Source organism: Drosophila arizonae, chromosome X (genome assembly GCF_054131065.1).
Source record: "Drosophila arizonae isolate 15081-1271.41 chromosome X, UAZ_ARI_1.0, whole genome shotgun sequence".
NCBI lineage: Eukaryota > Metazoa > Arthropoda > Insecta > Diptera > Drosophilidae > Drosophila > Drosophila arizonae.
This window is the reverse complement of record NC_142927.1, coordinates 6,190,918-6,205,165: the sequence shown is the minus strand read 5'-3', so window position 1 is coordinate 6,205,165 and position 14,248 is coordinate 6,190,918.

The following is a 14,248-nucleotide window of genomic DNA, read 5'->3' as shown; positions in this document are numbered from 1 at the left end:
ACTGTCTCTGCTTCTACTACTGCTGCCTCTGACTCTCTCTCTCTCTCTCTCTGCCTTTCTCTTTGTCTCTCTCTCTCTCTTTTCCTCTGTATATCTCCCTCCCTTTCTCACTGTTACATTCTCGCATAAAAATGAGATGCACAAGTGCGCAACGCCCGTGCCCAATGCTACAGCCTTGCCATCATGACTTACTCCTCACTGAACCACACCCACTGCCTCATAGACCGCCCTCGCCATACGGCCCCACCCACCACGTTGCTTTGGCTTCTTGAGCGCTTTTCTAGCGCTTCGTTTAAGTGGATACGAGGATTTTGTCGAGGCATTTCAACTGCCTTTCATAATACACCTAATCAGCACCGGCTTCCCACATGCATTGCCTCCTCATATTTTCTCGTCAAGAAATTATTATTTTTTAATTATATCAGATTTGAGCAATTAGCCAAGTTAATGGCGACATTTCAGCCTTACAATTTGTGCTCATATATTTCATAATGTGCGTTGAAATTTAAAGAATAATATGTATATATAAGTTAAGACTATCGTCCATCTAAGGAGGCTCAGACATTTTTAATAGTACTTATCTTTATATTTATTCTTTTTTTGCTTGTAAAACTTGTCAATATTTTTATTTACTCTTTTCACTTATACTACAATAAGTGTTTTTATAATTAAAAATAATTTGGTTTAATGTCGAGTCAAATCTATAGAATTTTATTTTTTTTTTTTTTTTTTGCTAATTTTAAGACTGTAGATAATTATTTTTCTATACAAATTTGATATAGAAAATATGCAATATTTTAATTATTTGTATAATAATATAGTAATATACTAATATTAATATTATAATAATAATATACCTCTATTACTTTTCTATTAATTATATTATTTTACAATTTGTGCGTATAAATTTATTATTATAAACTAATTAAAATTTAGAAAACATTTTTTGTGTTTTTTGGTGGAACCTAAAGCGAAAATTGTATGATTATATTATGTAGTTTATTATTATTATTTATTTTTTTATCGAATTCAATTTACAGCTGGTGCATATCTATGTAAAAAAAAAAAAAAAAAAAAAAAAAATTAAGATAAATATAACAATAAATAATTTAAAAAAAAAAATCAATCTTTACTGCTTGCTGAAAATAATTTAAATTAAAATGTAGATAAAATATTTGTAATTTTTTTTTAAGACAAATTTGGTTTATATACTATGCCATAAATATTAAAAAAAAAAAGAAATATTTTTCATTTATTGCTTACTTTTTACTTTAGAATATGTGCTTATATATTTAATCATCCCTATTTAATATTTAGTATTCTTTAGAGTTTCCTGGCTATCCTAAATATACTTAGCGGCATTTTATATTGTATATCATTATATATGTATATACTTAATAAATAATAATAATAATATTTATATAATAATATAAAATATATATAAAAATATTTATGTAATATTATTTAATATTTATATAATTAATATTTATAATAATATTTATTTTATTGATTTTACATATATATATTTTTTTTAATTTGTGTCCAATTATAAAATATTTATATAAATATAAATATATATATATATATATATATATATATATTTTTTTTTTTTTTTTTGGCACTCGCAAATCTTGTTGGAAAGTCAGCCAAAGTCGCAAGAATGTTCGCTTCCTGTCTGTATGTGTCCGTATATATGTGTGCGTGTATATGTGTGCATGTGTGTGTATGTGTATACATTTGACACATGTCGCCACGATGCTGGCAAGGACAAAAGACAACTGTTGCTGCTGTTGCTGCTGTTGGCTGTTGGCTGTGGCTGTTGGCATTGCTGGTTCGTGTCTCGGTTGTGGCGGCCGGAAATGGCATCAATGTCAACGTCGACGCCAAAATTGCTGCCAGACACATGTCTTCATGTGCGTGTATGTGCAAGTGTGTGTGTGTGTGTGCATGTGTGTGTGTATTTGACATGTGCGTATGTGGTTGCCAGGAGCACGTTTATGTCTATGGCCGCTGTTGACTGTTGCTTCACGTGCTCGTTTACAGTCATTTATCATAAAAATATTTTGTACTCTCGCATTTTTATACCCTGAACCCATTGAAAATGGGAAATCAGGGTATAATGGTTTTGTGAAAAAGTATGTAACGGGCAGAAGGAGGCGTGGCAGACCCCACAAAGTATATATATTCTTGATCAGCGTGACGAGCTGAGTCGATATAGCCCTGTCCGTCTGTCCGTCCGTCCGTCCGTCCGTCCGTCCGTCCGTCCGTCCGTCCGTCCGTCCGTCCGTCCGTCCGTCCGTCCGTCCGTCCGTATGAGTGCGTCGATCTCAGAAGTTATAAGAGCTAGAGAGCTGAAATTTGGCATGCATACTCGTGTGTACCATACGCAGTACGAGTTTGCTTTATTTTTTCGATAAATCGTCCGATAACTTTTTTATCGAGAATAATCGAAAAATTGATTTTGTTTTTTTAGCCTAACTTGAGCATTTTTAGACCTGGAGTCTTCAAATTTGTGTTGTATATAAAGTTAATCGATACAAAGATTTTGTAAGTTACAGTATTTGGATACCACGCCCCCTTCTCCCCCAATTTGTAAAAAACGCATTTCAAGTACTAGAGACTTGTGCTTTGGAATGTACACACATATTTACCATATGATTACACTCTGAAAGTTTCATTAAGATCATATGTTTACAAAAGAAATTAATCGACAAATAAATTCTCATAATATTGCCCGCACTGCAGCGCAGCCCAAGCGCAGTCGCTGCTTACTGCGCAGTTAGCAGAGCGCAGGCTTATGCGTGCGTGTGGATGCATGTGTATGTATGTGTGCATAAAAGAAGTGCATAATGATTAGAATATCAGATTAGAGGGTTCAGGGTATCTCCTAGTCGAGCAGTCTCGACTAGAGCTTTCTTACTTGTTATAAACTGTTTTGTTTCGCACCCACACACACACACACACACGCACACGTACATACCCGCACACCCACACCCGCACCCATATAGTCGCTAGCGCGACATTTTTATGAAGCTAATTTGATGTTGTCATTCTTCATTTCTTTGTTGGCTTTTTGTTGAGCCATTTCCATGTTTTACAGCCACGCTCCATCCGGATGCCGGGCTGGGAATTAAAATGGAACTGAAGGAGTCGAACCACACGAGGCTACGGCCCGCACCGTAAAGCGACACCTAACGGCCAGCGACTGTAGCTGCGCAGTTGATGAGTGCCGTCACACGTAGCCCTTGGCACGATTTCGATATAGTTGCCTGTTTGCGGTCAATTTCGGATTGAATTGAGTCAATTGATTGATAACATCATGGTAATGAGAGAGCGAGAGAGGAGAAGGGAGAGAGAGCGACAAAGAGAGGGAGAGCGAGAGAGAGAATGAAGCATAGAGAGATAGTGAGAGGGAGAGGGCGAGAAAGAGAGAGAAAGTGTAAGAACTTAGATGAAAGATTGATAGAGAATGTAAGCAAGAAACCGAGAGAAAAAGTGAGAGAGAATGATAAAAATAGAGAGTCAAACAGAGAGAGAGAGAGAGAGAGAGAGAGAGAGAGGAGGGAAAGATATAGATAGAAAGTATGAGAGAGATGCAAAGAGAAAAAGAGACACAGATAGGGAAACATTTTGCTTTGATAGGGAGTAAGACAGGGAGATAAACCTATGTAGCAACCTCTTTCGAGAGAGAGAAAGAAAATTTTTGCAATATAAATGGAAAACTGTGAAAGTGCGAAAAGTAAAAACAAATTAAGTCCATACATGCAGAACATATAATAAAAGATCGGCAGACAAAGAGAGAGAGAGAGAATGATGAAGAGTGAGTGAAAAAGGAAGATTGAAAAGAATGAGAGATTGCGAAGGATAAATACAGATTAAGATCCATTTGTAACAAACCAAAAAAACAAAAGTAACATCCACATAGAGATTGAGATAGAGAGAGAGAGAGAGAGAGATCGAAAGAAGAGAGAAGAATGGATAGTGAGTGAGAAAGGGAGATTGAAAAGAATGAGAGAGTGCGAAAGATAAATAAAGGATAAGATCCATATGTAGTAAAACAGAGAAGCAAAAGCAACATCGACAGAGAGATAGAGAGAGAGAGAGAAGGAAAGAGAGATGGATAGAAAGAGAAAGAAAGAAGCTAAAAAACAGAATTCGGCATGTTTAAATAATGAGAAGACTCGTTGAGCCTTGCAAAGAAAGATCATTCTCAAAACTCTTCTCACTCATTAACCATGGTGTTGCCACCGCATGCAACTGCTGTCTGGCGTTGCCGGAAATTCAAAGCGAAGCCATATCGAAGTCAAGCCAACCCAAGACTAAGCCAAAATTCGAAATGGCAATTCATGTGAACTTACATCCTTCAAAGTCTATACAGGACTAAGCAAGAGCCATGACCTACTGCCACTCCTCAGGACGCACTTGAAGACCTATCCTCCGAAGGGGAGCAACACTTAGCAACGCTTAGCCAGATCTCCCATTGAGCTGAGGAGCGCCGCCTGTACAAACTCTTAAATGCTCGAGAGCCTTGAGCGGCTACTTCTAATCATAGTTTCATTATTAGCTCTTATTGATAAGTGGACAGCCTCTTCAGGCAGCCACGCCCCCGTTGCCCCGCAGCGTTCTATTTTTAGCATTTCGTCAGCTTGGCTTGACTTCCGACATCGCCTCGGGCCTGAATGGCCGCAACTTAGGCGAGCGCTAAGGGTTCGAGACCGTGGGGGAGGAGGAGGAGGGGGAGCGGTTACAGCATTGTCCTGGCCGACTGCTGCTGTCTGCCGGCTTTGTTATTTTGTTATTCGTTTAATTAGATTTCTCAAGTAAACCGCAAAAACCGCACATTTTCTCAAGCAGCACCCGTTGCGGAGCAGCGGCCAGCGGCCAGCTAGGGTCACGAAGGGTGTGGAAGGGGCAGGGGGGGAGGGGCAGGTAGCGGCTTTTCAAGAATGTTTTGCTTAGCTTCAGTGCAGGCTGCAATTTCAGAACTGTTGCTCCACACAAACCGCACAGAGAGAGAGAGAGAGAGGGAGAGAGGGAGAGAGAGAGAGAGAGAGAGAGAGGGAGAGAGAGAGTCCTGGCCATTTTCTTATTGGAAACTTGCCGCCGAAAGGCAATTTTTCAACGGTGAGAACAACAACGGACGCCGAGCCGTATCTGCATGCTCACCAAACTGTATATATAGGTATATGTATATGTATGTGCATGTATATGTGTATATCTGTTTATATGCAACTCCAACTTTTCATTTGTGCACTTTAATTTGCGGTGGAGCAACTCGCAACTTTGCCGCCCGACCGCATCAAAGCAAACTTCATGCTCGGCTTTTCCACAGCTCTCAGCAATTTGTAGGCAGACAGAAAGCTAGCAGCTGCAACACACACACACACACACTCCCTCACTCATTCACACACACACACTCCCCCTCAAGCTGTGCTGCATTTTGTCCAGTTTCATGGTTCATTTGCCATACGCTCGCGTCTTTAGGCCAAATTGTCTGGGCTAATAAGCCCCCAAACAAAACTCAATTAAAAATTCCCTAAGCGCCAGCTAATAAGAGCACAACAATGCCTTGTCCTTGCCACGCCCACGAACACGCCCACGCCCGCGCTGGCGAATGCAAATTATGCAAATTGCATGAAACTAAGATGCAGCAAGGCATACACACACACACACACACACACCCACACCAACTCGTGTCCTTCGAGCTGTTGACAACTTTTAATTAGCAACGAACATAAAATGCTCTAAATATCTTTAGCTGGAGAACTTTTTCAGCTTGCCTAACTATTATGTATGCCTTAAGATAGGTATAGGTATAGGTAGTAACATAATTATTAGATAAATGGCCTATAGATAGTAAATGTATATTAGTTAGACTATAGATAGATGTAGATAGATATTAGATGGATATTACATAGATATTAGATAAATGAATATTAGGTAGATAGTTGGATAGAAAAAAGTAGATATATAGATATAGATAGTAGGTAGATGGACAGATTGATAGACAAATAGATAGATAGATAGACAGATAGATAGATAGATAGATAGATGGATAGATAGATATATAGATAGATACATGGATAGATAAATAGATAGATCGGTATACAGATAGTAGATAGATAGGATAGAATATTAGGTTAATGAATAGTAGATAGATATATATATAAATAGATGGTAAATGAATGTTAGATAGACGATAGATAGATGTAGTAAAGGGATATTAGATAGATGAATAGATAGATAGATTGATAGTAGTAGATGTATATGGATAGATAGTAGGTAGATGGATATATAGATAGATAGATAGATAGATAGATAGATATATAGATAGATATATAGATGGATAGATAAATAGATAGATAGATAGATAGATATATAAATAGACGGTAAGTAAATGTTAGATAGACAATAGATAGATGTAGTAAAGGAATATTAGATTGATAATTATTAGAGAGATAAATTGATAGAAAATAGTAGATGTATATGGATAGATAGTAGGTAGATGGATAGATAGATAGATAGGTAAATAGATAGATAGATAGATAGATAGATAGATAGATAAATAGATAGATAAATAGATAGATAGATAGATAGGTATATAGATAGTAGATAGATAAGATAGGATATTAGATAAATTAATATTAGATAGATAGATAGATAGATATATAAATAGATGCTAAATATGTTAGATAGACAATAGATAGATGTAGTAGAGGGATATTAAATAGATAAATATTAGATAGATAGATTGATAGAAATAGTAGATGTATAAGGATAGATAGTAGGTAGATGGATAGATAGGTAGATAGATAGATAGACAGATAATATTATCAAGACGATAGATACACATTGATAGATGATAAATGTATATTACATAGATGAATAGTAGGTAAATAGGTAGATAATATTATATAGACGACTATGGATAGTAATTACTTAAATAGAATAACTTCCAAGCAATTAATAGCAGTAGAGCTGAATTAGGATATATAGTACGGGCATATACATATGTATATAGAGTCGCGATTCAGAGGCTTAGCATAAACATAACAAGCATTAAGAAGCTGAAATAGAAGGTAAAGGTAAAGATCTACGAGACCGTTTTCACATCTGCCCTCAACTACAGGGTATTCGCAGTGCTGGCATTGCCTCAGCATTAGCAGCTCGCCAAATTCGCTATGAACTAAGCGAATTAAGTATGAAGCGCTGCTTCATATAAGCGTTTAGCTTAGCCAAGTAAACCGCAGCATAAAATCAAAATATTAAGCTAAAGTCTGCCGCCCTCTGACCCCGGGCTCCCCCCCCCCCCCCCCCCTCCTTCACCTTCATTGTCATACACTCTTTATATTATTTAAACATAGCAGCTGCAAAGAGGCAACCTGCGCTGTCTTCCTCTACCTCCCCCACCCCCCTCACCCTCCGCTCTCTCTCATCTACATTCCCTGCCCCGCCCCGCCCCCAAATTAAGGTCGCTGCCTTTGTAGTCGCTGGCTCGTGACTTTTCCGCCTTTGTTCTGGTTACCTTTTTCCATTTCTTTACTGTTGTTGTTGTTTTTGTTGTTGTTCTTTTTTTTTTTAGTCAGGCCTGAATCACCTTGAGTTGGAGCTTGTGTTTGGGTCTTTATTGAATTGTCCCTTGGCCTGTGGCTCCATCTGGGGTGTCTGGCTCCACCCAGCCCATTCCCTTCAAACTGTGCCGCTTGTCATTTTCTTTTACATTTTTCGTTGTTTTACTCTGCCCTTCCCCCTCCCCCGCGCCACGCCTGCTGCTCTTCCCTTTGCCGTCTCCTGCTCTCCGTTGCATTGTTGTAATTTTTGTCGTCTGCTTTAGTTTGCTTTAGTCATTAATCTTCTTTGACGCGCTTAAATCACATGAATAACAAATTAGCTGGCATATTAGTCGCTGCAGAAAGGGCTGCCCCGCCCACACACACACACACACACGCACACACACACACATTAGGGTGTGCCATGTCAAATGTAAAAAAGAAGAGAGAAAAAGTGATGAAGAAGCAGAGGTAATATATGTATGTATGCATGTGTGTATGTATGTATGTGTGTATATCATAACAAAGGCAGCGCTCTGTGTCGCAGACCCTTTGGGTGTTGCGGGGCCTTCATTGTCATTAGATATTTTGCATAATTCATTGGCTTGTCTAACGGTGCGTATGCTTTACACTCCCTACATACCCCCCTCTCTCTTGTCTCTCTCTCTCTCTCTCTCTCCCACTGTCTGTCTGTCTGTCTGTCTAACACACATTTTTGCTGTTCTTCCCTTTGTGCGCTAATTAGCAGCGCATTTTCATTGACGCCTTGCGGCATTACAATTAAATTTGCTTTTCATATGCATATTTACTTTATTTTTCTCCTTTCTTTATTTATTTTAATTTTTTCTCTTTTCTTTTTTTTTAATGCAATTTAATTATTTTATTCCCAGCCCCAATTAGAGCGGGGCGTGTGGGGCAGGCTGACAGCTTTGTGCCGCTTTCTGGCTTATGTCTTGTGACATGCCAAAGCCCCTTCTGATTAATCAAATCCATTATTAATCGCATTGAATTGCCGCAACAGCGAAATCTCTCACAATCTCCAGCTACTTCAACTCAAAGCTCAACATGCCACAAACACGATATAAAAATGTATGCAACTAAAGAGGGTGAGGGGGGAGGGAGGGGGAGATTTTATAAATTGTTTTCACACTTGCAACATTTCTGCATTTGCCTGCATTAATCTTCAGCTCTCGCATTGCAATTGAATATTATTTTAAGTTGTTACTGGAAAAATTAAATAAAAAAAAAAAAACTCATTGAATTGCTTTAACATATTAATGCACTCGTATTGATAAAAAAAATAAAATAAAAATAAAAAAAAAATTTACATATGTATATATGGATATGTTATATGCCTACTTATTTGTGTATTCAATGTTGCAATTGACATAATATCATTCAGAGAGCTTAAAGTAGAGCGAAAGGAAGGAACGAAAGGTAGATGGGAAGAGAGAGAGAGGGAAATAGACTGGTGGATATAGAGGGAGATGGAAGGGAAAATAAAGCAATACATATCAGAGAAACGGGGAGAGAGAGAGAGAGATGAAGAGACAAACAAGGAGAGAAAGAGACGGAAAGATATAGAGAGAGAGTGAGACAGAAACTGATAAAAACCTGAAGAGTTTTTGACACAAAAAAAAGGAAAAGAAAAAGGGGGAGGGGGAGGGTAAAGACAGAAAAGAAGAAAGAAACTGATAAATGAAAATGGATGGAAAGAGAGGGGGGAAAATGGTAGAAATATAGAGGCTGTACGAGAAGTAGGAAAGAAGAGATGGAGAGCGATAAAGAATGTAGAAGATATTTAGAGATTAGCTCTAAGATAATGTGAAGGATAGAGAATGGGACAATGAATAAGAAAAGAAAGAAAAAAACGAAGAGAGAAGCCTAGAGAGAAAGGGAGATACCAAGAGAGCGAGAAGAAAAGAAAGAAAAAAGGAAGAGAGAAGCCTAGAGAGAAAGGAGGATACCAAGAGAGCGAGATTCATATAGAGACAGACTGATATATACATATATATACATATATGGAGAAAGAGAAAGATCTAGACACTGATATAAGGATATATAGACAGATCTATTGAGAGAGAATGATGGAGAAATATAGATAATCATGTATAAAAGCAGAGAGTGATAAGATAAAAAGAGAAATAAACTTGCATGTAGAGTACAAGAGAACAACAGAGAGACGGAGAGAGTGAGGATAAATGAGACATACATGCGAAGCAAGGCAAACAAAAGGAAAATAAGGTCAGAAAAGTGATTAAGATAACCACAGAGACAAAAAGAGTAAACAGAGAGCGTGCTAGAGGAGTAGGGTGAAAATGAGGCAGAAAGAGGCAGAAATATGAGGAAGGATGAATGAGGAGAATGAGACGTATGCTCTTTGAGGCAATTTAACTTACATACGTATTTAATTCCCAGATATAGTTTATTCAAATTTCCTTTCTGTCTGTCTGTCCTATATATTCAGCCCCATACTAATACTTAGTATATTCTAACTCCAAGCTTCCCTCTTTGATTAATCGCAATTCACAATTGGTTGAGCCACACAAATCAGAATATTATCCCAAAATTGATGTAATGAAATGTGCTGAAGTGCGATTACTGGAGTCTTCTTCACATTTAGGAAAAATGCACTTTCCACACTCTTGATTAGATTCGTTAGCTCAGCGCTTGGCAGACTGAGTCAAGTCTCTGAAGCGGAAAATCTGAGTGAGCCAAAAAGTTGGAGATAAAAAATATAAAAATATATAAAAATATAAATATATAAAATCTCCTATATATAATATATCCTAAAGCTTTCTTATGTCTTATGCTGTCTACAGAACTAGATCCAATAGATCCGAAACAAAAATACAAAAAATTAGGAACATCAAAAATAGAATTTTCAGTTTTTCTCTGCTTCTTCTTTTAACTTTTAACTAGAAAGTTTTCTTCACAGATTTGCAAAGGAAAATCTTGAAGCAGCTGAGAGTTTTTGCCCAGCTGAACTATTCACCTTTTATGGCTTCCGACGAGCAGCACGAGGAGGAGGAGGAGGAGGAGCAGGAGCAGCAGATACAGATTCACATACACTCGCATGATATTCATAAGTTGCAGTTAGTAACTATGTAGGCGGTTGGCGGAGGGGGCGTGGCCAGCTATCAGAATGCGGCCAACAGGGCGGCCATAAAGCAGCGCAACTGTTGCACGATTCGAGGCGGAAGCCACTTGGTAGCTAGTTGTGGCTAACTAGGCGAGCATGCTCTGGCATAGTAAAAGTATGCGAGTCTCCGTCTCTGTCTCTGTCTCTGTCTCTACTCAGGCCTCTCTCTGTGCCTGTGCCTGCGCCTGTGCCTGCGCCTGATGCCACATAAACAGCACATTTTATTAGATTACACATACGCCGCGTCTGCCGCGGCAAGACAAAAGTTTCGCTGCCTGCAACAGCGGGCAAAGTGCAAAATTTTTATGACTCCCAGCGGATGTTTTGATACGTTTTTATGAGACGCGCGCGTGCTGTAAGCGGCAAATTCGTAGGCGATTCTCCAGCTCTGTTCCACACTCTCATCTCACTCTACTCTACCCTCTCTCTCCCTGTCTCTCCCTATCTCTTACATGTTTCTAGCAGTTGTCCGCCCGCTGGCTGAGCTCTGCCTTATCTGCACAGTTTTGAACATTCGCTTGATGCGCTTTAATAGAAAAATATGCCGCTGCCATTCGGTTTTATTGCAGCCAGCGGAGCACGCACCGAAATGGGCAATCCTCAATCCAAAGTTCTCAGTCCTCAGTCCGTTGTCCTCAATCCTCCATCCTCCATCCTCGAGCAACCCTTGCCCGGGCCGCCCTTTGCGTCAGGCAATCGAAATACAGCCCCAGCGAATTGCTTGACAATCGCAATGCATTGGCGAGCAGCAGGCGAAAATATCAAATTGAAGGAAACCAATTCAAGGCCTGGGAGCTTAAAGACGGTGACAACTGGAGGAACTTGCTTAGAAATGGATTCATATAGCTGCGAACTGAAGCAAGTGATGAAGACACATTTGAACTCTGAGAGGTGTCAAAAGATCTTTCAGATTGAAAAAATTGAAATGCTTTGAGCTCACATAATAATGAAAGGCTGGGCTCACAGTACATGGATGAGATATAAGGAAATCCTCAATGAACGGGGAAAGTGTCGAATAATAACAATAAGAAGGAATATTTTATATAGTGCCGATTTGAAAAGCCTAGGGCTTTCAGCTTCAGCTTATGAAGATCTTAAATACAGTGCGAGGCAAAAGTAATCATATTCTGGGTCATTAGGGTAATAAACAAACGGTTTATTCCATAAGAAAGTAAATGAATAATGACTCTCGACTAGATAGTCTGATTCTTGTACTAGGATATCTTGAGGTAGCGGACTAGATAGACGCTTGAAGAGCTTAGCGAACTTTCGTCAAGAATGCAAGATCCTATCACTAGAAGCTCTGCGCAGAGTATCTAATAGAGCTTTGCATATAGAGATGGGAAATATGTATACTCTTCAATATATATACACTTACATATACGTATATCGATATATACAGTAGAGTTTGGTTATAGCAACGCTCAAAGGACAGACGATTTTTCGTTATGCTATGCCCAAGCGGAGGTCCTTTCACATAAGTTTGTGGGAACCAGCAAAGACATCGAACTTAGTACAGCAATATCCGGACGAGCGCTATGGGTAGAGTCGCTATAGCCGGGTACTACTGTTTATGTATACATATTTCCTGTCTCTATCTCAATGTATCTCTATATCACTCTATTACTTATTCTATTCAATTTCCTGATTGACCGATCCAAAAAAAAGTTTTTCAAAGCTCAACTTTTAGCTTTATGCAAGCGGAGCTTAGCTTAAGTATATGAAAATATACCTATAAATTTATTAATATTTTTCATCTCACTATCCAGCTCTATATATAGTTACTCTAGTCAATTTCCTGATTAACTGATCTGAAAAAGCTTTTCAAAAGCTCAACTAAGCTGCCAGAAACTCCACTAGAATTATATGAATATCGCTTCAATTGACTTGCCCTCATATCGAATGCATATTTAGGTATATTTATATATATGTATAACCTATATATAACGCTGAGCCTCCTTTGAGTTGTGATTTGCTCTTTAGCCAAAAGCTAAGCATGTTTCTGTCCACACACACGCACACACACACACGCACACACTTAAAGCGCTTGTCTGCTCTCGCTGCATTCCCTTTTTAAAGTTTTGGAGCAGCGCACACACCCCTTCACACCACCCCACCCCCAGCTCACCCCGCCATCCCTTACCAAGTTGCGCCCAGCAACTAACTAACTAACTAACTATGAATCTAGCCCATGAAGCATTCCTCTTTAAAACTTCTCAAAGTTTAGCACGGGCCAAGGACCACCCCCCCCCCCCCCCCACCCCCTCTTCCCTTCGCACCGTCTCCTTCGTCCGTTCACATAGATCCTAACTCAGGCCCAACTCCAATTCCCATTCGTCCTGCCCTTCGTACCGCCCCCGCCTTCGCTCCCGCCCCCAGCTGAACATACTTTTGGGGCATGGCAAGTGGCAGCGCTGATTTACTTGGCAATTACAGCCAGTTGAGTGGCTGCTTGACGGACGAGGCAGTAGCTGGCTAGACCCAGGGCGGCAGCGGGGCGGTGGGGCGGTTGCGTTTACAGATGTGGGCGTGACGCTCGTTCAATGCAATGAACTAGAAAGCTGTCTGATTAGCGTGGCGCTTGGCATAAAGTTGGCGCAAACCAGGCACAGCAAAAGTTGCCACACACACACACACACGCACACAGACACACACACATACACAGATTTATTGAAGCCGCTGTCCGCGTCAATAATTTGCATGGGCTAACGCGTTGCATGGGCGGGCAGTCGGCATAGTGGGCGTGGTGGGCGATGTGGGCGTGGTGGGAGGCTCTCGCCTGGGTGGGCAGTTAGAAAGTCTGGCTATTGAGCAGGGGTTAAGTCATGCTCAGCGTCAGCGCGAGGACAAACTCACGCTGCAAACAGCTCGCCCAACTTGATTCCAAAGTGTCAATGGCCGCTTTACCTGTGTGTGTGTGTGTGCGTAGAAGAGAGAGAGTGTAAAAGCGTGTTAGCGAAACTTTCTACGCTTTTTGCTCGAGTTACTTCTTTGCACTTTTTGCTTTTCACATTGCAACTTGCAAGGCACAAACAATGCTGCCAGCGTCGACGTCGCCGTCGCCGTCTCCATCGCCATCGCCATCGCCATCGCCATCGACGCCAGCAGAGTGACAATAAATTGTTAAGTGTAAAAAGTTTATAGCATTTGAGTGAGTAAATGATGGCATCCGACCGGGGCGGAGCAGCGGATGGCTTAGCAAAAGTTCCACAGAGATTTTGTGTGTTGCCCCTGAAGCGGCAGAGGCTGAAGCAGAGGCAGCAGCGCCAGCGTCACATGCAGCAAATTTGTGACACTTTAAAGCAGCAGCAGCAGCAATAGCAGCAGCAGAGGGAGAGTAAGAAGAGTGCAAAGAGAATGAACAAGAAGAGCGAGCACAACAACAGCCACAAGTGCCGCTACTTATGAGCTTTGAGTTAGTTTTGTTGTAAAAGTCGTTTCGAGAGTCTGAGTTCAGCTGAAAGCGATCAACGAGGAGAAGGCGCACGCACGCACACACACGCACACAGAGAGAGAGAGAGAGAGTTGAAGGCACACACACATTCACACGCATATA